At 41.5% G+C, this 27271-nt stretch overlaps 1 long non-coding RNA gene across 1 annotated transcript; it reads left to right on the forward strand.

Moving 5' to 3' along the window:
- The first annotated feature begins 6658 nt into the window (after nucleotides 1-6658).
- On the forward strand, nucleotides 6659-15391 carry LOC120396403. The gene is made up of 3 exons (XR_005593100.1): nucleotides 6659-6784; nucleotides 13950-14036; nucleotides 15142-15391. It is a non-coding gene; the product is annotated as an uncharacterized LOC120396403 (long non-coding RNA).
- The last annotated feature ends 11880 nt before the right edge of the window (nucleotides 15392-27271 follow it).

Genomic DNA, 27271 nt, shown 5'->3' on the forward strand with positions numbered 1-27271 from the left:
ATGGGGTGGGGGAAGTCAGGTTTTGCCCTCCATCTATTAGCTTGAGCTATCAGATTTCTCTCTAGTCAATTTTTAGTATGAAACCCTCTAGCAATACAAAGAGGAATATATGTGATTGAATTAGTTAAATTGTTCTTTCTATATGCAAATACTCCTACTTCCTGGTCTCCTCAGCCAAAGGAAATAGTTGAATTGCCTTTGATCCTAGTGTATTACTCTTTTGATGTGGATTTCACCATTTGCCATTAAGTTCTCACAACCCGCCTTATTTTCAAAATGTGTCTGAGCTGTTTTACAGCAGTTCCTATAATCTACAGGTCAGTATTGTTCTATGAAGAAGTCTCACACTCCGACTCTTTATGTAAAAAATGCACAGTATTGTATTTTCTATTTCTTTTAGTTTCTCACTCACATACCTGTCTATGTATTTGTAAAACCCAGTCCTCCCTGTGGCCTGACTGAACCCTCCTGGCTTTACTGTACATTTAAAAAAATAATCCAGATTGTATTGACAGCTGCTATTGACAGACATGAAGGTATGTGGTAATGTGACACTGTCATATACATTAAAGCTATCCCTGGGCAGCTGTGACTGTGGGCCTGACCCAACATAAAGCATTTGTGGTGTTCTAAGACAAGCATGCCCAAAAAGACGAATTCTGGCTTTTCAATAGGACAAATTATTGGATAGGATGACTTGCTTTAGAAAGTCAAAATGTAAAAGCAACTTGAGTGAGCCTTGGAACAGGCATAGGAAAGAAGAGTTCATTAACATAAGCCCCCAGTCTCCTAGTGTTCATTACTTTGAGATATGGATTTCTACACCGTTTTTCCTTCATTGTTGTGTCTGCATAGCTCGTGAAAAATCCCTAAGCACAGCATTTGTTGGGGAAGAGTCAACAAGGTTTTTATAAAGGGAAGTCATGCCTCACCAATTTACTAGAATTCTTTGAGGGGGTGAACAAGCATGTGGACAAGGGGGATCCAGTGGATATAGTGTACTTAGATTTTCAGAAAGCCTTTGACAAGGTCCCTCACCAAAGGCTCGTAAGCAAAGTAAGCTGTCATGGGATAAGAGGGAAGGTCCTCTCATGAATCAGTAACTGGTTAAAGATAGGAATTAAGGGATAGGAATAAATGGTCAGTTCTCAGAATGGAGAGAGATAAATAGTGGTGTCCTCCAGGGGTCTGTACTGGGACTGGTACTGTTCAACATATTCATAAATGCTCTGGAAAAATGGGTAAATTTGCAGATGATACAAAATTACTCAAGATATTTAAGTCCAAAGCAGACTGTGAAGAGTTACAAAGGGATCTCACAAAACTGGGTGACTGGGCAACAAAATAGCAGATGGAATTCAGTGTTGATAAATGCAAAGTACAGTAATGCACACTGGAAAATATAATCCCAACTGCACATTTAAAATGATGAGGTCTAAATTAGTTGTTACCACTCAAGGAAGAGATCTTGGAGTCACTGTGGAAACATTGACCAAATCTGAAAACAATCACTCAATGTGCAGTAGAAAAAAACCCACATAATTCTGGAGAAAGTAAATAAGGAAGTGTCATTTAATTCTTCTCATAACACAAGAACTAGGGGTCACCAAATGAAATTAATAGGCAGCAGGTTTAAAACAAACAAAAGGAAGTATTTTTTCACACAACACACAGTCAACCTGTGGAACTCTTTGCCAGAGGATGTTATGAAGCCCAAGACTATAACAGGGTTCAAAAAAAGGAATTTGATAAATTCATGGAGGATAGGTCCATCAATATGCTGGTATGTAAAGTAATGCGAATAACATATGCCACCTCTGGTTCTTTCATCCTGTTCCCCAGGGGGAGAATTGTGTATGCAGTGTAGTGTTTTGTTTTGGTAGTACTCAGATTTTTTTTTAAATGTATACATCACTGTCGGTTTACATTAGTGAAGGTAAGGTCAAATAAGTGTGCCTTGTACTTGGAGCAGAAGATGGTGACACTTATGATAGTCCCACCTTCCTGTGGAAGTTCATTCCACAGTCTCAGACCAGCCTTTGTGAAAGTGCTGTCTTCTGCACAGATTAACATTATTATTATTACATTTACATTTATTTGTATTATATTAATTTTTTTGTATTGCATAGGGCCCTGGTCAAGGACCAGGACCCCATTGTGCTAGGCAGTGTATAAAGCTTTACCCTTATTGTAGAAAGTTCCATTGTGCTTGAGGAGAAGAATTGTAGACCTCAGTCTTGATCCTGGAAGTTTGGGTGGTCTTTTAATGCAAGTCTGCTCCATGTGGACATACTCAAACTAATCAGATTAAAGCTAGCTGGGGTATCAATAGCAAAGAAGTTGTGGCAGCATGGGCTTCAGTGCAGGCTGCACAAGCCTGCCCAGAACCCTGGGTGATTACTCTGGCAGCAGTATCTGAAGTATCTAATTAAAGTTTGCACAAGTTGCAATCCATGGATGTGTCATCAAGTTAGCGTGCTAAAAATGGTAGTGTTGTTGTGGTAGCGTAGGTAGCAGAAAGTGGTGGCATGGGCTAGTCACCCCAAGTATAAAGCCTCCTGGACTCTCTATTGGTACGTATTCAAGGTGGTGAGCCTGTGCCACCACTTTCTGCTGCCCATGCTATTGCAGCTACACTATCATTTTTAGTGCACTAGCTCAATGACACACCCAGAGTACATACCCAGGGACTCCAGGAGGCTTTATACTCAGGGCGACTAGCCTGTGCCACTGCTCACCACAGTCATGCTACCATAGCTACACTATTTTTAGTATCTTCTTCTTCTTTTTCTCCTCCTTTGGCTATCCCTCGATGCGAGGATGATGTCTGCCAAGTTTTACGTGGCTGAGGAGCCCAATTCTTGCCCTGCAGATTTTCCCACAGAAGTGACAGGTGTAATCTTGGAGGAGACATTGTTGTTGGTTGGAGTGTTGTGCCCTTTCTTTCCTCCTTTGTCACTTCTCTGTCTCATGAGCACATCTGTTCTCCTCAAAGTGAGCTGTCTCTTGGTGTATGGTGTGGCGCCACTGTGTTCTGTTCCATGCCAAGTCCTCTCAGTTTGTCGGGTTGATGCCTCCCTTTCAGTACATCTTTGAAATGTTTCTGCTGCCCTCCGTGAGTCCTTCTTCCATGATTTAACTGAGAGAAGAGTACTTGCTTTGGGAGGCAAGTGTCATACATACGTACACAGTGGCCAGCCCAGCAGAGTTGGTATTTCATGACTTGCACTTCTATACTGCTGATGTTGGCTGCAGAGAGAATGCTGGTGTTAGTGTGTTGCTCTTCCCAGCTGATCCTGAGACTCATCCTGCGGCAGCGCTGCTGGAACCACTTTAGCCGCTTGAGATGTCATCTGTAGGTTACCTAGGTCTCACACCCATAGAAAAGGGTAGGGATGGCAACTGTCTTGTAAACCAAGATCTTGGTGCCTGTTTGCAGATCCCTACAATTGAAGACTCATTTGAGTAGTCTTCCAAAGGATGTGCTGGCACAGAGGAATGTGTATTCAATTTCTGTGTAAATGCTGGCTGTTTGGTATGGAAAATGGTCCATATTTTCCAGGGGTTCTCCACTGATGGTGATTTGTGGAGTACAAGGAATAGTTTGTGCAGGTGAGGGCTCATAGAGTACCTGGGTTTTCCTGATGTTGAGAGAGCATTCCAGGCTGTGATCTGCAAAAACATTTAGGGTGCCTCTCTGTATGCAAGAATGACAGAGTCATCTGCATACATAAAGTCAGTGATACCAGTTCTCATGATCTTAGATTTTTTTTTGAGATTGAGAAGTTAGCCATTCATATAATATTCAATCCCAATTCCATCAGGAAGGTGGTCATGAATGAGAATCAGAATCAGGGAAAGGTAAATGGAGAAGAGTGTTGGAACAATGACACAGTCCTGCTTGTCATCAGTGCAAATGGTGAATGGTTCAGTCTCTGAGCCGTTGCACAAAATGGTGGCAGTCATTCCATCAGGGAGTAGTCTGATAATGGAAATTAATTTCTGTGGACAGCCAAACCTACACAGCACCTTCCACAGGGCATCATGGTTGATAGAGTCAAAGGCCTTGGTTTGGCCAATGAATGCTATGAACAGTTACTGATGTTGCTCTCTAAACTTCTCCTGAATCTGTTGTGCCATGAAGATCATGTTGGTTGTGCCTCAGGATGTCCTGAAGCCACACTGTGGTTCAGAGAGGAGTTCCTCAGCAAAGGAGGAGGAGGCGGTTTAGTAGGATCCAGGCAAGAATCTTCCCTGCGATGGAGAGGAGATCAATACCTCTGTAATTCTCACACAAAGATTTGTCCCCTTTCTTGAATATTGTAACAATGTTGGCATTCTTAAAGTCAGGTGGAAGTTCTTCCCAGGACCAGATTTTGTCGAGGAGTTGGCAAAGTTTGTGCTGGAGCATTGTTCCACCAGCTTTAAAAGCCTCAGCTGGGATGCCATCTGGGCCTGGTGCCTTGTGGTTTTTTTTGTCTGAGTGATGGCATGCCAGACTTCCTCAGAAGATGGGGGATCAGCAAGGTGTTCCATTGCTGAGCGTTGTGAAATAAACTTGATGGTGTCTTCAGAGACCGTGGATTCACGGTTGAGTAGTCTCTCAAAGTGCTCCTTCCAGCATTGTTTAATGGCTGCATTTTAGTATACTAACTTGGTGACAGCTAGTGCAAGTGTATCTACTTGAGCTAGGAATCACACCACTCCAAGGGTAAACATAGCATCTGATATGGGTGGGTCCAGGCCATTGACTGTCTTGAAGATAAGCACTGAGAATTTGAATTTGATTCTCTTCCATGGATTAGGCAATGTGGAGAGTGAAGGACAGATGTGATATGCTCTGAGTAGTCTGTGCTGCAGAGTTGATGAGCTGCTGTCTTCTGTACTAGTTGGAGTTTCCTAATCAGTGAAGGTTTCTTGCTCAGGTGTATTGTATTACTGTAATTATTGAGGTAACATATATATAACTGAGGCCCCTTCATCATCCGGCAGGATGTGATGGAGTATCTTGGCCATCTGGAGACGTGGATGTTGCTATATGAGCTTAGCACCAGCAAGAAATCCTAGAGGAATCCCAAACTGTGAACTGACTTGGCTGTTTGTGGGTATGTACATTCAACCAAAGGAGACTGCACTATGGTGCAAACTCTTAAAAGTGTTTTCATCTATCCACCAGTATACTCTCCCTCTTGCTCAGGTTTGGCTTCACACAGCTGTTCTTCATTGATGGGCTGATCTTGCCCAAGCACAGGGCCATCTTGGTGGTAATGGTTTGGCCATATGTGGTGAAGGATAGCTAGAGCTGCGTGTCATCTGCATATTGGTGGCATGTGAGTCCATGTTGTCTTAGCAGTTCACCTCGCAGCTCCATACTGATGTTGAATAGGAGAAGGGAGAAGATTGATCATTTTGGAATTCCAAAATTTAGGTTGGCAGAGGTACAATTTCCCATCACTACTTTTTGGCTGAATCCCTTCAGGAAGGACTATTTTAATACAGTCCCCTTTAGTGCTGTTGCCTAGTACTTTTACTAAGGGTACATCTGCATTGCAGCTGGGGGGTTGATTTGCACCTTTTGTAGACATACATGCATTAATTTGAATCTACTTAGTTCACTAAAAATAGAAGTGAGGATGTGGTAGAGTGGACTGCACAAGTGAGTATGTTCCAGGGGACTCAGGTGGCTTGTGTAGCCCACACTGAAGCACTCACCACTACATCATCATTTCTATTTGAGTGAGCTATTTAGCTTAAAACAAACATGGTTACATCTATCTAAGTTGAAAGTCACAACTCCAGCTGCAGCATAGCAATAGCCGTAGGAAAAGAAAAACAGTCCTAGGCTATGCCTATCAGGTATTTGCAGTGCAATACTGTCTGTCTAAATAAATAAATTACAGATGAATCTGGTTCAATGGAATGGAAAAACAGACTCGACCTGTTTTTGTACATATAGAAAGCCAAGAGAGTTTCTCATTGAGTCTTATTATTTGTGTAAGGAGTAGCTGGAGCAATGCTCCCTTATGGATCTTTGAGGTGCCCTGATGCACCCACAGGCCTCCCTGGGAATAAAAAATCTCTATCTCTGGTGTCAACTGAGATGGGCTCCAGCCCACTGGCTAACTGGCCTGCAGTCCTGTCCCCTTCGGGGGAGAGGGCGGTTGGAGTAACCTAGTACCAGAATGTTCTAAACAAACAACTCAATACTGGGCTGCCCACCAATCTTCCCATTGGGCATCTGTAGACGGTCCGGTGGGGGCTCGGCCCTCTCAGGTGTGGCTGGGAGCCAGGCCACCTCACTATGCGGGGCTAAGTAAGCAGCTCAGTCTCCAGAGTCCGAGCCCTAGGTCAGGGCGGGGCAACAAACAACAGTTCACAGGCTCAGATCCTCAGGCAGGGGCTGAGAAAAATAAACAGTCAGTGAAGCCCAAGACCTAGATCAGGGCGGGGCAACAAACAGTAATTCAAGGGCTCAGACCCTCAGGCAGGGGCTGAGCACAACAAACAGTATTTAGGGAAGCCCAGGCCCTAGATCAGGAAGGGGCAACAAGCAGTAGTTCAAGGCTCAGACCCTCAGGCAGGGCTGAGCAAAACAAACAGTAATTGAAGCCCAAGCCCTCAGTCGGGCGGGGGGGGCAACAAATAACAGTTCTGGGCTCAGATCCTCAGGCAGGAGCTCAGCACCCACACAGCAGTTCAGGTGCTCAGGTCCTCGGGCAGGAGCTGAGCAAACACACAGCCAGTTCAAGGGCTCAGGTCCTCAGGCAGGAGCTGAGCAACACTGGTAAGTCCAGGCTTCTAGGCTTGAGTGTGGGTGTGAAGGGGAGTCTGCCACCCGTGAGTGGGGGTGGCAGGGGGGACACAGGCCCACCCACTCCACTGTGTCCCAGCCCGGGGCCCTAACAGTGGCAGTTAGTCTGCTGCTGGGTCGGTGGGGTCCTGACCGCAACACACCAACATTGGCTCACAGTCTGCTGTAGCCAGACTAGGGTCGGCTACCCCCGGGCTACTTCCCAGCTCCTCCTCCATGGGTACCTGCTCATCTCTGGCGTCCTCCGCCGTGTCCCACACCATGGGCTTCTCATGGGGCTGAGCGTTGGGTAGGTCGGGCTGCTCCTCAGGACGCAGGGCGAGGGGATACTCAGGCAGCTCCTCGGGGTTCTGGGCTCAGGGAAGGCTCAGCCAGTCCTCCTCAGGGTACCGGGCTCGGGGAAGGCTCGGCCTAACAGGAGCTTGGGCAGCAGCGTCTGTCCTCTCCGGCGGCCAGGCAGCAACTGAGCGTTGGGTCCCAGGCCTTTATACTTCCTGTCCCGCCCCTTGACTTCCGGGGGGCGGGGACAGGCGGCAGTGGCTCCGCCCACTGTGGCAGCTGTTCTGGCTCAGCCCTCTCAGGTGCAGCTGGGAGCCAGGCCGCCTCACTACAGCATCCCTGCTATTTACTTCAGGCTAGGTTCCCAAAAAGTCTTACTCGTATGTTGCCCAATTCTTAGGGTATAATTATTCCTTCCCACTGACTGTTCAGCTAGCAGGCCTGTCTCTCCACAACTCTGCAGATAAATGTTCCTTCAGGCAGAGATGCAGTGCTCTTCCCTCACTTCCTGGCCAGTCAGCCCTGGCCTGAGCCAGGCTCTTTCCTTTTATTTCTCCTCTAGGCTTGCCACTGGCTGCAGGTATAATGGGATGGGGCTAGCTGAGCTCATAGGCTCTCCTTAAGCCCTTCTCTGCTGGTTTGGGACATCTCTGCCTGTAATGGAGCACTTCGCTGCTCATCCCAAAAATCAGTCGGAGACCGCTTGATGTGCAAGCACCCGTGCCCTTTTATTCCGTGTGTCAGTTCCCACCACTGTTTACATACAGTCCATTCCAACCAGTTCCTTGGGAGACAGCTAGCTTCTTCAGCCAGCTGGGAACTACAGCCACAGGCTCCTCCCTTTCCTGTTCCCTCCCTCTGCTTCCTTCCTGCCAGCTTTATATAGCCTCCTGGCTAACAAGGCCCGCAGGTGTTTTTCCTTAAGCCCTTTGGCGAGCCATACCCAGCCAGTACCAATTAATACCCGTTAATTGGAGCTGGGTTAACAGGGGCCTGGCCAGAACCTTTTTGGCCAGCACCCTGTTACACTGCCCTATCACATTTTTAAAATACACCTTTCTAAATTAGGTAAAAAGAAAGGCACCTGCTTTCTAGGTATATAAGATCTATGGAAAGCAACAGTCATGAACACATTTTGAAACGAAGAAGAAAAATAAAGACTACTATGTTTTATCTGGTTTGCTTCCCTCACTTAAGCGTATGATGTATAGTAAAATAGTAAGTTTTAACATATTTTTGCTGTGAAGTGTAAGTAGGCTATGAAATACAGCAACAAGGGCTTTAACTGACACCCTTCTATTGCCTTTGTGGTGACATCCCCATCCTTCCATCTCAGTATGTAAATGTATACTCATTTTGCAAGCAAACTGGTGCAGTTTACGCTACTTTAACACTTATGTGTATTTCTGATCAATTTACATATGACTTGTAACATAAAGCACCATTTTTGTCCTCACCAAAACTAGTCCAGAAGGAGTTGTATCTAACTACCCCAGGACTGACTCTGGCCTGGGTGTCTAAATCTATGGAAGGATTCTATTGAAGAATATGATACACTTCCATGTAACTGAACAAGTACAACAAAATAGTATGAAAAAACCCTCACTGAACCAGAAACTAAAAGACCATGGTACATTGCTTACTAAATTATCCTGCTCTCGGCCTTTTTTGTTTTAAAGATGGAGGAAATACTTGCCAAGTTTATTAGGCCCCTAACTCCCAGATGCATTCATTAACCAAGATCCTTCCTGTCTGGGAGGGTGTTCCCAGCAAATACATTTTGGCTTGCAGTTGCTGTGAACTGATACAGAACAGGAAACTTCACAATATTATCCCCTTCTCTGATGGAATTTGAACTCTTCTGGAAGAGTGATGATCATCAAGTAATTATTAGTGACCCCTAATTCTTTACCCATAGATAATTTAATTTAGAGTAGTGAGTTATTGCTGCTACTAATATAAATCAAGATTTTATTAGTGTTTCATAATGAATGCATGAGCATGTCTTATTTTTATATTGAAGGAAAATATGGCTAGCCATGGGTTAATAAGTATGGACAGTTCTCAAATGACTGATAATAGCAAGTGATGATACAAGGAGGGATGGTTTTGATTTTTGCAAACCCTCAATCCCTGTTTTGGTTTAGCAAGTCTAAAACCAACTTGGTTTGGGATACGTAGCCTGTAGGAAACTGAGAGTTTCCAGACCTTCATAGGCAATACTAGTAAGGGCTTCTAAGAAGCAATTGACAGAATTAACTGCAGCCACAGAGTAGGAGGGGAGGGGGACTAGAAGAAGCTAGCTGTATGGTTGCTGACGCACAAGGGCCCAGAGTGAGGTTAAGGTCAATACAGCTCTCAGCAGTAGAGTTTAGACAGTCTCAGAAAGGTCCCTAAAGCCCACTGTGACTAGGAAGGGAAACTAGCTATAAAAGCTGCTGCGACTGCATTGACATGGAAGTAGGAACTCCTGGGCCCACAAGAAGGTCAAGTTTAACATCCTTAGGAGACCCTGGAGGGAAAAGAAATGGTTGAACTATTCTAGTTAGAGAGCACAGGAAACAAAGAAGGAAAACGTAGAAGAAATAGAAGTAGAATGATACAGCAAATTCATACCTACAGACAGTAGCAACACTAACTGTGACAGCAGTAACCTAGCCTGCTCTGTACTAGACTTCCATTAAAGTTATTAAAGCATGCCACAGTGACCGTATAGTGCAAAGGAAAGATTAATATGAACTGATTCAAAAGAAATGAAGGTGTCAATTACCCAGGTACATATGCCACCTTATAGATGCTGCTTACAAAAGCATATGCAATGTTATTTCAATGGTAATCTTCATGGGGCGGGACACTCCTTAATTTTACTTTTTACATCTCAGTTTCACCTGCAAGCAGGGCTGGAAAAGAATAGTGTTTAAGAATTGGTTAGTATCCCTTTAAATAGTTTGGGCATCCTCTAATGGACCACCTTGTCTTCTATTGAAGAAGCCAGAAGATTCTAATGGAGCAGCAGTGTAAATATGTAGCTAGGTCTTGTATGTTTGTATATGTTTCATAAACATGGTTATTTGGAACCAGACTGTGTCCATGTGCTAACCACATATTATTAACAATGTTTTAGAGACCAAAAACACAATAAAAAGTCAAGGTCCACGTCTACTTTTATTTCAGTCTCTTGTCATGTGTCATGTTAAAACTACGTATAGTACATTCTCCACCCAATGAGAGCTTCTGTTGATTTCAATATTTGCTGGAGATAATGTAAGACGTCCTATACTAATAAGAGCCAAAGCACATCCTGCTATCAGGTATTATTACTTTAGCTTACCTTGGCTCACTGTCTTCTTGTTTACTGCTTAGTTACTTGTGATTGCCAGATTTGGACTAACTGTGTCCTTCCTTCAGCCCCCACTCATTTGAGAAGGTGACCAGCAGGAGTCCTAATTCTTTTACGTCTCCAAGTCGGAAGCTGTCCAAATAAAATAAAGTGCCTTGGCATGGGATAAGAAAACACTGAAATCACAAATGGGCAATGCCACCATTTCCCTCTTTTCCACGGCGGGTCAATGAAATTAAAATAAATATTTTGACTCATTTATCGTTTGAAATTTCTAAGCCTTCTTTTCTTGTCTCAGTAAATAACAAACTGATTTACTGAGTAAAGTTTAAAAAAATCATATTGAGGTGCACAATGGGAACTTACAGATTTAGAGTTTACCCAGGCTGATTTACTAACAATTTACAATTTAATGTTTATTTTCAGAAAAGTGTGATTTGGCCATTGTTAGGAATAATCCTTACTCTCAACCTACTCTTCTAAGTCAATATGTTTTTTAACTATCAGAACTGTAGCTACAAACTTTTATGCATCCTCTGTGCACCCTTTACACTTAAAAATCAAGATTTATGATCTGAAAATGAATTACGTACTTCACCAGTGACCTACTTTTGTTGTAATTCAACCTCCCCAGACCCACTGCAACCTTCTCAACTTCATCTGTCTCACGGAGACAAGAATATGCAGGGGAATACCAGCCAAATTTGTCGCAGGAAAGGTGTTTCTGGCTTCAGGAAGCACATCACACTTAATCAGAAAGGAAAGTTTTGACATGGTTTTTAGATGGTAGATGTACACAGTTTTCTTTGCTAACACATGAATATGTTTTGAATTATTTTTTTTATGTTTTCCCATTTTTCGGTGGCACCAGAATAACTAAAGAGTGGGATGTGACTACATCATGCATGTGAGAGGGGAAAAAATAAACCAGGTTAAATTCAATAGTATTATTTTATTATTGCTTGTTTAGTGTGACAAGGGTGCTTAGCCGTATAAAAACTAGAGTCCATATCCCAAAGACTCTAAAACATAGCTCTGTAAAATGTGCTGGGCACTAGAGCTTAGTGGAGGATGACCATTCCATTTCATGGCAACTCTCAAGGTTTAGAAATTTGTTTAAATTCTGCACTGGCAGGAACACAAAACTTTTTGCATAGTTTAATGAAAACAGAAGTATCTGCATATAGAACGTCTGGTGGTGACGGCAGTGATGTGGGAGGCCCTGGTTCAATTCCATGCTCTGCCTAATTTAGAGCAGAGCTTCTCATCCCAGATCGCTTTGAGTCAGGCACAGTGGGGACTTTCATTGAGTCTTGCACATCGCAGGGCCCTAACCATGAGGCTGGTGTGCCCTCTCTGATGAAAACATTTGTTGAAACGGTACATTTCTGTGGAATTTCATTTCACCAAACAATGTTCTTCCCAGCTCTATTGGGCACTCCAGAGTAGGGAGATTCAAGCATTTAAACACATCAATAACTTGATGCACGTTAAGAACTTTAACTTTGCATTTGCGTAAACTGACATGTAAGTGTCTCTCTCCTTGATGAGCGTTTCATTTTGATCTAGTTTCAATTTTTTTATAAACTTCTTTGAGAAGTTGGGTTTTCAGAGGGATTTGAATGGAAAAAGGTTGATGGCTTTCAGTGTTATGAAAGGTTTCAGAGTAGCAGCCGTGTTAGTCTGTATCCGCAAAAAAACCAGGAGTACTTGTGGCACCTTAAAGACTAACAAATTTATTTAAGCATGAGCTTTCATGAGCTACAGCTCACTTCTTCGGATGCATAGAATGGAACATACAGACAGGGGATATTTATACATACAGAGAACATGAAAAGGTGGAAGTATGCATACCAACTCTGCCTGTTGGTATGAATACTTCCACCTTTTCATGTTCTCTGTATGTATAAATATCCCCTGTCTGTATGTTCCATTCTATGCATCCGAGAAGTGAGCTGTAGCTCACAAAAGCTCATGCTTAAATAAATTTGTTAGTCTTTAAGGTGCCACAAGTACTCCTGGTTTTTTAGTGTTATGAAAGTTTTTCTAATAATGAAAGGAAATAATGAACATGCAACATATCAGTGATGTGGAAAAGAAAACAGAAAACTCCACTGCAAGGGAATACCTCACAGGTGATCTGGAAGGAGAACAAATAAAAAGACATCAAGAAAAATGATAATGATCATCTGCTGTAATCGCTCTACCGATATTAACTTCCCTTCAGACCAAAGGGCTGTCAGGGGCTGGAAGAGACACAGGTGTGGATATGGAATAACTGAAAATTTGGACAGTTGAGCATGTTAAGGAATATTTTCCCATTTCCACCACTCCTTTCTTGACTCATCCAAAGTAACCCCTGATTTCTATCTCTCTCTCCTTTACCAACAGCCACTTTTAAGCTTGCAGTATAAAAGCCAAATGAAAGCTGTGTTGAACATCTGCAATGCCCAGTGACTTCAGTGTAGAGCAGTGGTTCCCAAACTGGGGTTTGTGAACCCCTGGGGGTTTGCAAAACGTTACAGGGGGTTCTCAGGAAAAAAATCCCTAATGGCGGACAGAGCTGTCCCTAGGGACCCCGGGCAACATGGGGCCAGCACCCTGGACTTCCAAGAGTTAAGCAGATCAAAGCAAGCGTATCTGTCACACTGAGGAGATTTAAACTTCAAGACTCCTTATACAAAATAGAAAGGGAGGTGTTTGCTGTTTTTTTAATTAAATAGGCAGCTAGTATTGTTTTTAAAATGATCATGAAGAACAAGTTTAAGCTTTTTTGTAACGTGCATTGTTTGCGTGGACTGCTCAAGACCTGAATGCTTGTGTAGGAGGAACCCTTTGGGCTAGCTTCTTAAATACCTTCATGCTGTTTCACATCTGATACTCCTTGATGAAACATAGGAGCCTTGTCTTATAACAGGATTATTCAAAGCGATAGAAGCTACAAAAGTGAGATCTTGGAAGAGTGTTGCCATTTTCATAATGTAATCAAAATACTGTAATGATAAATAATAATAATAGTGTGTAATAAGCATGTAATGAAAACAAATTGTGTATTTCCAAGATCACTGCTTTTATAATTTATACTCAGGAAAGGAAAAAATCCCTGGAAATATTAATTTTAAGAGGGGGTTCGCGAGACTTGACATTTTAGTGAAAGGGGTTCACAGGTTTTTTAAGTTTGGGAACCACTGGTGTAGAGTTACAGGTGCTCATCATCTTCTTGGCCTTAGTACATTGTGAGATGCACAGAGAATAAAGAATAAAATAATCTTGTCTTTCAAGAAATCATGACTTCTATGGGACATCTTGATGACATAATGGAAAATAAGACTGCCTCTGTTTTAGTCCTGAGGCATTATGGTCAAACCTTACTGCCCTTACTGGAGTTTAGAACATTTAATGTAACAAGTTAATTTATCCTAAGGTGGGTGGGAAGTGGATGTTTAGTAACACATTCTGTTGCCTTACACTCTGTATTTCTTCTTTATGAAAAATGATTGTGCCTCTGAACTCCCAAAGTTGGGTGAGGACCAGCTGTTCAAACAACGCAGAAATGATGTCATCTACTGGCAAACAGAAGAAAATACTGTAAGGAATTCTGGCTATGTAAGTCCATTTTAAGGTCTGACATTTTTATAAGTATAACAAATACTCAAGCCATCCAAAAACGCTTGCTCACAAAAGAAGTATAGTGGTACAAAGAACTATTCTTCCACGTGTTCAAGAATTTGTCTTGTGGTGATGGTTTTTTTGTTTGTTTCTTTGAGTTTTCATAACATTTAATTAGCACTCTCTGAGTAATAATGGAACTGCAATGCATATCGAACCTGTACAACAAATTATAGGACAATAAAGTCTCACAGGAGAAATAAGAGAATGATTGGTACTACGTTAGATTTTTCTAGCCTCTGATCAGCTTTGAACTCTTTATTCTTGTGATATTCTCTGTCTCTTTTTTTTTTCCAAAAAAGAGCAATCTGAACAATCAGTTGTTGCAGAAAATATTGGCTAAATGTCAAAAGAGATCCATTCAGCTTCATTTGAATTTAAGAAATAAAAATTGTAGAGACTGTTAAAATAATACAAAAAAAAGAAGAGTAGGAGGTTTCTAAATCCCAGATTTTAAGAAGCTGATCCTGATCACATATGTTGATTGAGGCTTTTTTACACTTTCTGTCTCCCTCTCTCTCTCTCCCCCCTACCATGGGACTGTACTGTTACTTAGCAGCTGGGTACAATCTGATTTTTCTGTCCTCTGGGTACAAAAACCTGCACATCACTGAGCTGGTGATTCAAGAAATGAGGTACTGGAATATTTAATACAAATCTTGAAAGCCCTTACTACAAGTTGGAATATGCATTATTGAAAATGTCAAAATCTTTGAATACTAGGGGTTAAATTATGTCTGATCAGAGTATGCATTAGAGGAACTGGGTTTTTTATTGGAAAATTGGGATTTCAACAAAATAATTTTTTTCATGAAAAGTATTTGTTTTTTCCATGGAAAATTTAAAATGTTTGTCAAAAAATACCTCCAAGTTTTTGGACATAAAAATGTAAACTTGGGATGTTTTAGCCAAAATAATTCCATGTTGTGGTTTTTGATGAAAAGCTGAAATTTTCCATGGTGGTGGAGAACACCTGGTTTTATGACCTAGTCTAGTAACAGTGCTAGAAAGCTCTGACTGGATGACACTTTTATTCTTACAGCAATTATAGAAGAGCTTGGGAGAGAGATGAGTTAAAGAAGTGGAGGATCAGGAAAAGGTACAAATGAAGAGGCTCTTTGGGTGAAAGTAAAGGAGGAAAACAGACTGTTATGCTAACCTTGGCGCTCTTCATGGGAAGCCATTTCTCCAGGGTTTCTTCCCATGTTACCCTGCAGTCACATATGCAGCCTTCTCCCAGGCTCTAATACATCTGTGGTTAGTTGACCCAAAAGGGTGTGCTTGAGATTGATGCCATCACTGCAATTACCCATTTCTGCCAGATTGAAGTGTGAGGGCCTTTGCATTAGATGTGAAACTTGGCTTAGTGAGAATTCCAAAACTAGTTGAATCTTGTAGTTGGGCATTCTCTAGCAAGTAACAGTGAATCAACTATGTTTTTTCCACTGCTTTGGTGTTTGCAAGTGAATTGAACACATGAGTAAAGCAATATATCATTTCCATGAGTCTTAATGTTTCATTTTCTTGGAGGATATAAAAGGATTCAAATTGCTCCCTCTCCCTTGTTCTGGGTACTGACTTTTTCAAAGTGTTGCAGCAAATTATAAATTATGTGTAAAATAAAAACTCCCCGAGCAGTGTCCTAAAAGATTAAAGAGTGTTAGAGTTCTAGTTGCGCTCTCTTGTTTCTAGAAATATTTTCCTCAGAGTGACACAAGCTTTTCTTTTATATATTCTCATTGCTGGTCTATAATATTACTACACATGGATATGTTTTCTGAGAATAACGGGTGAAAAAATGTGCTGTCTGCATTATAATAAAGAATCCTTTGCTTAAAATGGGGGCTAGGTTGTTTTCTTTCAGGGGAAAAAACAAAACAGATTTCAGCTCCCCCCCTCCTCCCAAAAAAAAACCCCACCACAAAATAAAGCAGATTTTTGAGGGAGTCTAAATGCTGAAGTCTAAGAGTAGAGCTAGTAAAGAAAACAATTACTAAAATAGTGTGTGAGAATTTTTCCTATTTCTCTATTAGCTCTAACATGGACTTTCCAATCTGACTTCTTGTTTCTAAGACAGATAGAGAGGGATTATCGTGATAGAGATGGAGCCCATGTAAAAAATAACTCAGGGACATTAAGCAATTGTCCTAAGCCATCCTCTGAGAACATGTAGCAAGAAATGAACACAGCCACCTTTAGATAGTGAATAACAACCAATAATCAAAGGTAACAATCATCCATCATCTCAAGGCATATTTCAAAGGGACATAGCTTTCATGCAGATCAAGTTCCACATGGATCAATCTCTAGCTAGGTCCTTAAAATGGTCTGGCTGGATGTTAAGTGTGTCTGTCCCTGGCAATCTGATTGAACCACAGAAGCTTTTGGTGACCACATGATTGCTGGCTGTGTAGCAGCATTCCTTGGCAAACATGCTTTGTAATTCACTGGTCTGTCCTCCTAATAATATGTCTGTAGCAAGAAAGCCACCACAATTAAACCAATGCTGATGGAGGCAGCTGCTGGGTTCAGCAACAAATATCCTCATTGCTGATCTTAATAAGGAGCAGCTGACAAAGACTATAACAAAGGCAGCTGATGAATCTAATAATAGAGCTGATCTAAAATTTTCCGATGGAACATTTTTTTCTATTGGAAAATGCTGATTTTGTTGAAATTGGAATGTCAAGAATGTATCAACAGTTTTGTGGGAAATTATTGAAATGTATAATTTCAATAGGGCTTATATTTCATTTCAGATATAATTTCATTGATTGTTTCAACTTTATCATTTCATTAATTATAATGGTATGCCCTTATGAAAATGACATAGAATCATAGGACTGGAGGGATCTTGAGAGGTCATCTAGTCCACTCCCCTGCACTCAAGGCAGGAGTATGTAATAATAATACCATTCCTGGCAGGTGTTTGTCTAACCTGCTCTTAAAAACCTCCTATTATGGAGATTCCACAACCTCCCTAGGCAATTTGTTCCAGTGCTTAACCACCTTTATACGTTTTGAAAAGGTTGAAATGAAATTTCAGAATATTTAATTTTACAAAAAAATTCTGGTAAAAAATAAATCTCAGAATCAGGGTAAAACCAAATTTCATAATCTCAGAATTTCCTGTGGGATGGAAATTCAGGGATTATTTGTCGTCCCCCCCCAAAAAAACTCTATCTAATATCATAGAAGCATGATTTCATCCATTGGTATGAGGAGATCATTTACCAATGCAACCAGTGCCCTCTTTTTACTATGTCTTGATCAGAACTCAGGTTAACATAAACTCTGAAACATCTGGATACTCCGAGAGCTCTCACCAAAACCTTTTCAATAGCCTTAATCAAAAAATGAAGACAGGCAAAGGAAAATTTCTGTGTTAAGTGATGGTTTCCTGGGCAGAAGTAATATAAGACCATCTTAAGGGAAGTTTGAACCCAATTAGAGAATGTTTCCTAATATTCTGCTTACATGTTCTATTGCTTAGTGTAATGGCTAAGCCATACATAGCTTGACCACACCCCCAGGCAGCTGCCCGAGCTGCCAATCATGGAGGCAGACACCCACAGCTACAGCCAATAGACGAAACAAGGCCTGCTATAAAGGGGAGAGTACAGAGAGGGAAGAATAAGTAAAAAGGCCTGGGAGAGCAAAGGGATGATTGTCCTACACCTGGCTACCTCCAAAACACAAGCTGGGAGACTGAAAGAGATTATAAACCCTAAAATTGAAGGGCTGTTAGACTTAATTGGAGGCTTCAGAGTGGTAGTTGTGTTAATCTGTATCAGCAAAAAAAATGAGGAGTCCTTGAGGCACCTTAGAGACTAACAAATTTATTTGAGCATAAGCTTTCATGGGCTAGAGCCCACTTCATCAGATGCATAGAGTGGAAAATACATTAGCAGGTGTATTTATACATATTACATGAAAAGATGGGAGTTGCCTTACCACGTGGGGGGTCAGTCTAACGAGACAATTTAATTATCAGTAGAATACCAAGGGAAGATTGACAGAGCCAGAAGTCACCTACTACAAAGCAGGCCCAACAAAAATAGTAACAGAACACCACTAACTGTCACCTACAGTCTCCAACTAAAACCTCTACAGCGCATCATCGAGGATCTACAACCTATCCTGAAGGATGATCCCTCACTCTCACAGACCTTGGGAGACAGGCCAGTCCTTGCTTACAGACAGCTCCCCAACCTGAAGCAAATATTCACCAGCAACTACCCACCACACAACAAAAACACAAACCCAGGAACCCAACCCTGCAACAAACCCCGCTGCCAACTCTGTCCGCATATCTACCAGGGACACCATCATAGGACCTAACCACATCAGCCACACCAGCAGGGGCTTGTTCACCTGCACATCTACCAATGTGATATATATGCCATCATGTGCCAGCAATGCCCCTCTGCCATGTACATTGGCCCAACCAGACAGTCTCTATGTAAAAAAATTAATGGACATAAATCTGACATCAGGAATTATAACATTAAAAAACCAGTAGGAGAACACTTGAATCTCCCTGGTCACTCAATAACCTTAAAAGTGACAATTCTTCAACAATAAAAGTTCAAAAACAGACTCCAAGGTGAAACTGCAGAACTGGAATTAATTTGCAAACTGGACACCATCAAATTAGGCCTGAATAAAGACTGGGAGTGGATGAGTCATTACAAAATCAAATTTTACCATACTAATTTCCCCACTACTGTTACTCACACCTTCTTGCCAACCGTTTGAAATGGGTCACCCTCATTACCACTACAAAAGTGATTTTTCCTCCCTTGGTATTCTACTGATAATTAAAATGTCTCATTAGACTGACCCGCCCCACCTGGTAAAGCAACACCCATCTTTTCATGTACTATGTATAAATATACCTGCTACTGTATTTTCCACTCCATGCATCCGATGAAGTGGGTTCTAGCCCACGAAAGCTTATGCCCAAATACATTTGTTAGTCTCTAAGGTGCCACAAGGACTCCTCTTTGTTTTTTTAATTAGAGGTGAGGCTCCAGGAACTGACCTGACTAAGAACAAACTAAGGAGGGTCAGTTCAGGAGCCTCCAAAGAGCACAACAAGAGATGGTGACACTTAATTTCATCCAGCTACTTTTATTTACCCTCTACTCTACCCTAGACAAAAAACCAGCTGTAATCAATTCTCTGCTTATCATACTAAAGCTGTCTAACAGATGCAGGGAAGCCGAATGTTGCCTAGGTTGCCTATTGCATATCCTATATTTTTTTGCATTTATGGTACAGAAAAAAGGGTGGCACTTTTATGTGTGGAGAATATTCTATGCATTTTTTTCTGATTTCTTTTGCTATCCCATTATTGCAACTGTCTTTTTTTTTAAGTGAGTGAGTGTTGGTTTTGTTGATATTAGATTTAACACACACACACCCCTCTCACACACAAAAAAGCAGTATTAGACTCCCACAGTATGTTTTTTTGTCAGTTTTCTTTAACACTTTGTCCAGTAATAGTGGCAGCGGTTCATCTTATGCTTATAAACAATGTTCAGTAGAGTTCCTTGTATCTTGCAACAATATCTGGTAAGAATGTGCAACAATCAGATATAAACGGGTGATATAAAATATTAAAAACTAATGCTGAGATTCTGGGATGGAGATTTCCATTGTCCCTTGTAAGAAAAGCTTTTCCATACCAAAAATATACTACTACATTTTTAGTGCTGACAACTGTCTTGAAATCACAGGGGAATCAGCTTTTTGAGGAAAATTCCCTCTCCTGCTGCATTATTACTGCCCTGCAATGACTCTTGTGTAGGCCAGTTTGTAAACTAGGGCTCTGGGAATTTTCTCACACCCGTACAACTCTCTCAGTGGCCTTGTCTGGTAATGACCAGTGCTAATGTATAATATGAGGTTCACATGTTAGCGTTTCCATAGGAATTTCCCAACCTGCATTCCTGGTATTTACTATACTGCTGCAAAGTGAGACATTAGTGAAAAGTGGGGGTGGGGGGGGAGCATTCTACAATTTCCTTTCAGCACATTTACACAGTTTGGCACAAGTGAGGACTTAAAATATTTTTCAAGCTCAGTATGTCTGTTTTGGAGGGAAGAAAGGGCCAGGGCACTCAAATTGTTGTCTTAAATAAAATTCCAATCAGGCTAAAGACTGGTTCTCTAGACAGCCGTTAAATTGCAGGTGTGCAAATCTACAAAATGTGCAATTTGGTTAAACAAACGAAAGCCAGCTGTGACTGTAAAGCCATGAAACTTTTCTTAGTTTGAGGTGAAAGAAATATAATAAAAAAATGAGGAGCAGCATGAAAAAAGCTGGGTCAGGATTCTGGCTAGAAGTTTGGAATGTGAAACACCTACTGCACTGTACTTAAGTGAATATGCCCCAGGAGACCTTATTTAGGCAGTAGAGGTGGTGCTCTCAGAAACGTTGCTTGTAAAATCCCTGTGAAGTCTTGCAGTCAAGAAGACTTCAGCGCTTCCTATCCATAACATCCTACAACTGAAATGTTAGCTAGTCTTGAACCATTTTCAGATTCTAGTCTCTGTTTACTCACTAGTATTCATGTTTAATAAGCTTCTGAGTCAATATTTATAACTGAGATCAGAGTAAGAACCATCAATTCTGTTTAGCATTACGTAGTAAGAAGAACTTAGATATTGACAATAGATAGAAAAACAGGAACTTGCTTTCTTACTAATTTTAAGTCCTCACTTGTGCCAAACTGTGAAGTGATTTCCTGATTAGGAGTATATCACCAAGAGCAGTGATAGTAAACCAATGGTATGTGCCTTGAGTTGGTCAGAACAATTTAAACTCAGTCCTGCAATGAGTTTTACATAGGTGGCCCCCCTGGAGAAGATGAGGACAGGAGTAGACCTGCAAGAGTAATTTGCAACAATCTATTCATCAGATTTTGCCTCTCCTTTTCTGTTTGCTGATTAGCCATGAACAAAACTGATTTTCTTAGGTATATTCACTATTCAAATTCATTTGTTAAAAGAATTATGGAATAATTTTATGTTCCTACCTCATTTGCCATCAGTTTGTTGTGACTGTGAAATTTGATTCAACACCTAGATCAAATGTTTCCTGATTTGGAGAGAATTGGTTTTCCAGAATAAATACTGACATTTAATATTTTAAAATTCAGGTTCTGTAAATATTCACAAATATTTGCTTAAAACTGATCATTTATATAAACATTCCTGCCAGAAAACTCTTTTGCTAGGATATTTTCAGGACAGAAACACAAATGGGGAAGAACAGCTATTTATCTAGGTAGGTATGGGCGTGTCTACACGCATACTAAGTCTGGAGCTGTAGCACCCTGGCTTATGGACTCTGTGTTTCCAAGTCTATGCTTCAGTGTCCACACAGCATTGCAAACCTAGGTTTAGAGTTGCTAGACCTGGGTCTGAGAGCTGTGCTAACACATCCATACTGCAATAGGACGAGGGAGAAATGTATTATCCCCATTTTACAGATGAGGAAACGAGGCACAGAGAGCCTAGTGGATTGCCTGAGATCACAAAAGGAATGCGTAGAGAGCTAGGAACTGAATCTAGATTTCCTGAGACTAGTGTCTTAATCAGAAAGACATCCACAGTCTGAATTAATTTTCCTGAAACCATTTTTGTGGTTGTCCCTTTTTAGGTGGAATATGGACTGAAAGTGAAAGCAGGCATAGAACAAAGGGAGAAAGAAATGAAAGAGGATAATGGGAGGGGGAGAACTGAAGAACCGATTTTTTTTCCACTGGGCAGCATAGCATGGGGAGGAGGTGACCAGCCCTTGTGGAGAAAGAAGTGGTTCAGGACTATTTAGAAAAGCAGAACTTGCACAAGTCCATAGAGCCGGATGCACTGCACCCACGGGTGCTAAAGGAGTTGGCAGATATGATTGCAGAGCCATTGGACATTTAGCTTTGAAAATTCATGGTGATAGGGAGAGGTCCCGGATGACTGGAAAAAGGCTAATGTAGTGCCCATCTTTAAAAAAGGGAAGAAGGAGGATCCGGGGAACTACAGGCCAGTCAGCCTCACCTCAGTCCCTGGAAAAATCATGAAGCAGGTCCTCAAGGAATAAATTCTGAAGCACTTAGAGGAGAGGAAAGTGATCAGGAACAGTCAGCATGGATTCACCAAGGGCAAGTCATGCTTGACTAACCTCATTACCTTCTATGATGAGATACATTTGCAGATGACACTAAACTGAGGGGAGTGGTAGATATGCTGCAGGGTAGGGATAGGATACAGAGGGACCTAGACAAATTAGAGGATTGGGCCAAAATAAATCTGATGAGGTTCAACAAGGACAAGTGCAGAGTCCTGCACTTAGAACGGAAGAATCCCATTCACTGCTACAGTCTAGGGACCGAATGGCTAGGCAGCAGTTCTGCAGAAAAGGATCTAGGGGTTACAGTGGATGAGAAGCTGGATATGAGTAAGTTTGTGTGTGTGCCCTTGTTGCCAAGAAGGCTAATGGCATTTTGGGCTGTATAAGCAGGGGCATTGCTGGCAAATCGAGAGACGTGATCATTCCCCTCTATTCGACACTGGTGAGGCCTCATCTGGAGTACTATGTCCAGTTTTGGGCCCTACGCTACAAGAAGGATGTGGAAAAATTGGAAAGAGTCCAGCAGAGGGCAACAAAAAGGATTAGAGGGCTAGAGCACATGACTTATGAGGAGAGGCTGAGGGAACTGGGATTGTTTAGTCTGCAGAAGAGAACGAGGGAGGATTTGATAGCTGCTTTCAACTACCTGAAAGGGGCAGTTTACCTGCCCCGTCCGCAGGTCCGGCCAATCATCGCTCTCACTGGCTGCGGATTGCTGCTCCAGGCCAATGAGAGCTGCTGGAAGCCTCTCGGCCCGTGCCACTTCCAGCAGCTCCCATTGGCCCAGAGCAGCGATCCGTGGCCAGTGGGAGCCGCGATCAGCCGGACCTGCGGACAGGGCAGGTAAACGCACAGGCCCGGCCCGCCAGGGGATTTTCCTACACAAGCGGCAACCCCTGCTTGAGAAACCCTGATCTAGACTGTTCTCAGTGGTACCAGATGACAGAACAAGGAATAATGGTTTCAAGTTGCAGTGGGGGAGGTTTAGGTTGGATGTTAAGGAAAACTTTTTCACTAGGAGGGTGGTGAAACACTTGAATGGGTTATCTAGGGAGGTGGTGGAATCTCCTTCCTTTGAGGTTTTTAAGGTCAGGCTTGACAAAGTCCTGGCTGGGGTGATTTAGTTGGGGATTGGACCTACTTTGAGCAGATGACCTCCTGAGATCCCTTCCAACCCTGATATTCTATGATATTGTATGATCCATGTTTCTTTGCCAGGCATAATATGTGGCATCAAAACTGCATTTAAAACATGAGAGAATTGAAATATTGTGTCAGAACAAATGAGTTACCCAAGAGTCTGAAACAGTGGTATATATATATGGAGGCTCTCAGATGCCAGAGTGATGGGCAACAGTACAAAATCCAGTGTAAGAGAAATTCATATTTCTGCTTGAAAGGTATGGCTGGTGGGAAGGCAAGTTTTTTTTTCTTCTGCAAACTAATCATCTGTTGCCATTTTGTCCCCATATTCCCATAAGAAGTATTTGGGTGGTATTGCTTTAATCTGTTTGAATGGGAAATCATGCATATATGAAGTGTTCTCGTATATCATTGTGGTTTTTTATTCTACATCCGCCAACTGATATAAAACATTTCCTCCCATAGACTGAAATCCCACAGATAATGGTCAAGTGGCCTTTACCACAGTCAGAAAGAACATTCATTTCCCATCAGAGTTTTAAGTAAACATACATGAGGTTCATATTTACTTTACTAGCACTACAGATTTGGAACCAAAATGAATAGTCACCATCTGTGTGATATCCAGTAGCAAACACTTTTTTTAAGCTCTAAGCTTTTGGAAGTGTTAGTTCACCTGTCTAAAGAGCAGACAAACTTGGTTAAGGATGAGACATCTGGAAGGGCATATAATCCACCCTTTTGAAATATCCTTTTCAAAATTAGTGTTGAAGACTACAGTAATAATTAGCAGGTAGCAGTTGGACTTACATTTAGTGAGAGGGGGAGAGATTCAGATCCCGCAGTATTACTCATCAAGTTTAGCCAAATGGAACTTGTTCATTTGGCACAAGCACTCAAAACGGATGAAACACCTTCTTTCCTGGAACAGTGTGAGAAACTCCCTGAGAGTGAGAAACTCCCTGAATTTTTCATGGGATTCTGGTAACTTACACTTAGACCAAAATACTGCAGGTGGGTTTAAGCTACTGCCCACATTAGAGAGGGTTGGACTGTGAGAAACTTTGCAATAGCAATAGCCCCTAGGAACATAGAGGCTTGTTTTCCATTACTTGTACCTAGCTTAGTCATTGATCTCTGTGCAAAGTGGATATAAAACACCTACTTTATGATTTGATAGTTTTATGACGATAGCAGGGTGGGTCAGAAGTTAGGACACTGGACCAGGAGAGCTGAGTTCAATTCCTAGATCTGCCATTGACAGCCGTGTGACCTGGGGCAAATCACCTCACCCCTCTCTGCCTTTCTTTGTCCTGCCACCTTTTGTCCGTCTTTCCCCCTTTTTATTTAGATTGTAGACTCTCTTTAGGGCAGGGCCCCTTTCCTCCTAACTCCATGAGAGTCGAGCGTCAAGAGCCTAACGCAATCTCAGCTGAGGCTTTTTGGTGCTATTTTAATTAAAGCAAGTAATAATAGCCCCAAAAGTGCTGATGAACCTACCATCTTAAATAGATTAAGGAGGTATTATTCCCAGTTTGCAGATGTGGAACTGAAAAATCCAGAGATTATAATTTGCCCGGAGTCACGCCGGAAATTGAGTCGGGAATTGAACACAGATCTCCTGACTGAGTCACTGTCTAGTGCTTTAATTACCATCTGTCCTCTTTCTGTAGAAAGTTTCCTTCTTTCTTGAGTTTAATCCCATCTCTTTCTTGACTTCCATTGTATGGTTACTTCTTGATCAGTTGGTCAATTTTACTTTCACCAGTACTAATTTTGGGTTATTTCACTAGACTGCTTGCCCTGTGGGTTACTGTTCCCCGCCCAGGAAATCTAACTTTTGCTGTTCTTTGTAACCTCTGCCACATGCAAGAAGCAGGGATGGAAGTGCTGACTGAGTGAACAGAGTCAGTAACATTTGGACCCTCTCTGACCTTCAAATGGGAAAATAAGGGAATTAAAAAGGAGCTGCTACCAGAATACATCTCCCTCTCAGGTGATGAACCATTTCTTTATAAATCTTGCATGAGTCTTCCTTTTAAACTTGGAATTCAACTGAATCTGGATGGTAGAGGTGTCAGAGACAAATAAAGGGGAAGGGCTTAAAAGAGTGCATATGAATGTATGTGAGGAAGTGGATGGAAAGGTAGAGAAGAAACAGCCTTAAGTATAATCTGGACTGTGCTAGGAATATGATCCATTGTTGATACAGGGCATCCAGCATTAGTTTCTATTCCAATCTATCTCAACCAGGCCTGCAAATTGTTTGGAACTAGTGAGTGAAAAGAGGAAAGCGCCTGGCAAAGATAAGTGGAGTAGCTTCCCAAAAGCAGACAAAGAATGGAGCGGATCCTGATGCATGATGGATGGATGAGTTACCTACAAGATCATAGACCAAAGAGCCCTGCAGAGTTACCAGTGCAGTTCTGGAAGGTATCAAAGTCCAGGGAGTGCTGAATCTGAAACATATTTTCTTTTTCATTTTGGTTTATGCTACAAGAAATCATGTGATCATACTACCTGGAAGTGCATGTTTTTATTGTATTCAGAATAATTTTCTACACTTAAAACAGAACTTTTATAAATGTTATTCAGCTGTTTTTAACTAAAATGTCTGTAAAGTTTTCCTTACCCTAGTACCCCTTCTCAAGACCTAGACAGAAACAGCTGTTAACATCTTTTAGTCCTTCCGCTTAAGCGTTGTGTCATTACTTTAAAATGGCAGTTTATCACCACTCCCATGGTTCTCTGCATAGCAGGAGTCTTGCTGTTTTGCCATATTATTTTTGCACCCACCACTTCAGAATCACTCCATCAGACACACCAATCCCTGTTGTCATATTTTAAGCATTAAAGGCATAGCTTTCATTTCTAAAAAGCATGTAGGAGTATGATTGAAAGGTATTGTTAAGCAAAAACAATGCTTTGCATTCTCCAGTAAAACTTGTAAAGTATTGCAAAGTATTAGATGGCTTTCTCATATCCTGTGGGACTTTAAAATATATGTATATTTTTAATTAATATGTTAAGGAATGAATTTACTTCAGGCACAGAATAATTGGAATAACAATAAACAATTTGTGCCCAGCACAATGGGAGTCTCAATCCCAATGTATAATATACAAATTTATTATTATTGCTGTTGCTGTTTTTACTACTATTAATAATAAACATTTCTACAACTTTTGAACTGTCAGCATATCATTTTTTTGCACAATCAAGTTGAGAGGCAACATGGCCTACTACATAGAACTAAATTCTCTTCCGAACTGGCACTGTCCTGCTATAAGGCCTTGGGCAAATAACTTCATCTGTGTCTGCTCCAACCCCCACTCTTTGTCTGCATGTCTCATTCAACTGTAAGCTGTTTGAGACACAGTCTGTTTCTTTCTATATGTTTGTCCTTAGCCTCTGTTTCCCAAAAGCTGGGAATGGATGACAGGGGATGGATCACTTGATGATTACCTGTTCTGTTCATTCCCTCTGGGGCACCTGTCAGAAGACAGGATACTGGGCTAGATGGACTTTTGGTCTGGCCCAGTCTGGCTGTTCTGAAGTTGTCCAGAGCATGGTACAAAGAGTCCCCAGTCTCAGTTGGAGCTTCTAATTATTACTGCCATACAAATAATAGTCTGCAGATATTTTTTTTTACAAGACCGTAGAATTGTAAGGAATTATTTCCATGCCCACAAATTCTCTGGAGACCAGATATGAGGATGTGGGGAGGCAGAAGGCTGTTGGAGGTACCCTAATGATGGGAGAGCTGTTTCTTTTTGGAGGTCATTTGGTTGAAATAACATATATTTAATTTTGCAAAAGGCTTTACATAAAAATAAGCATCACCTGTGTCTCTGTATTATGTCTCTCTCTCTTTTTTTATTTTAAAAATACATAAAAT

The sequence above is a fragment of the Mauremys reevesii genome, linkage group 1, assembly GCF_016161935.1.
Source record: "Mauremys reevesii isolate NIE-2019 linkage group 1, ASM1616193v1, whole genome shotgun sequence".
Lineage (NCBI taxonomy): Eukaryota > Metazoa > Chordata > Testudines > Geoemydidae > Mauremys > Mauremys reevesii.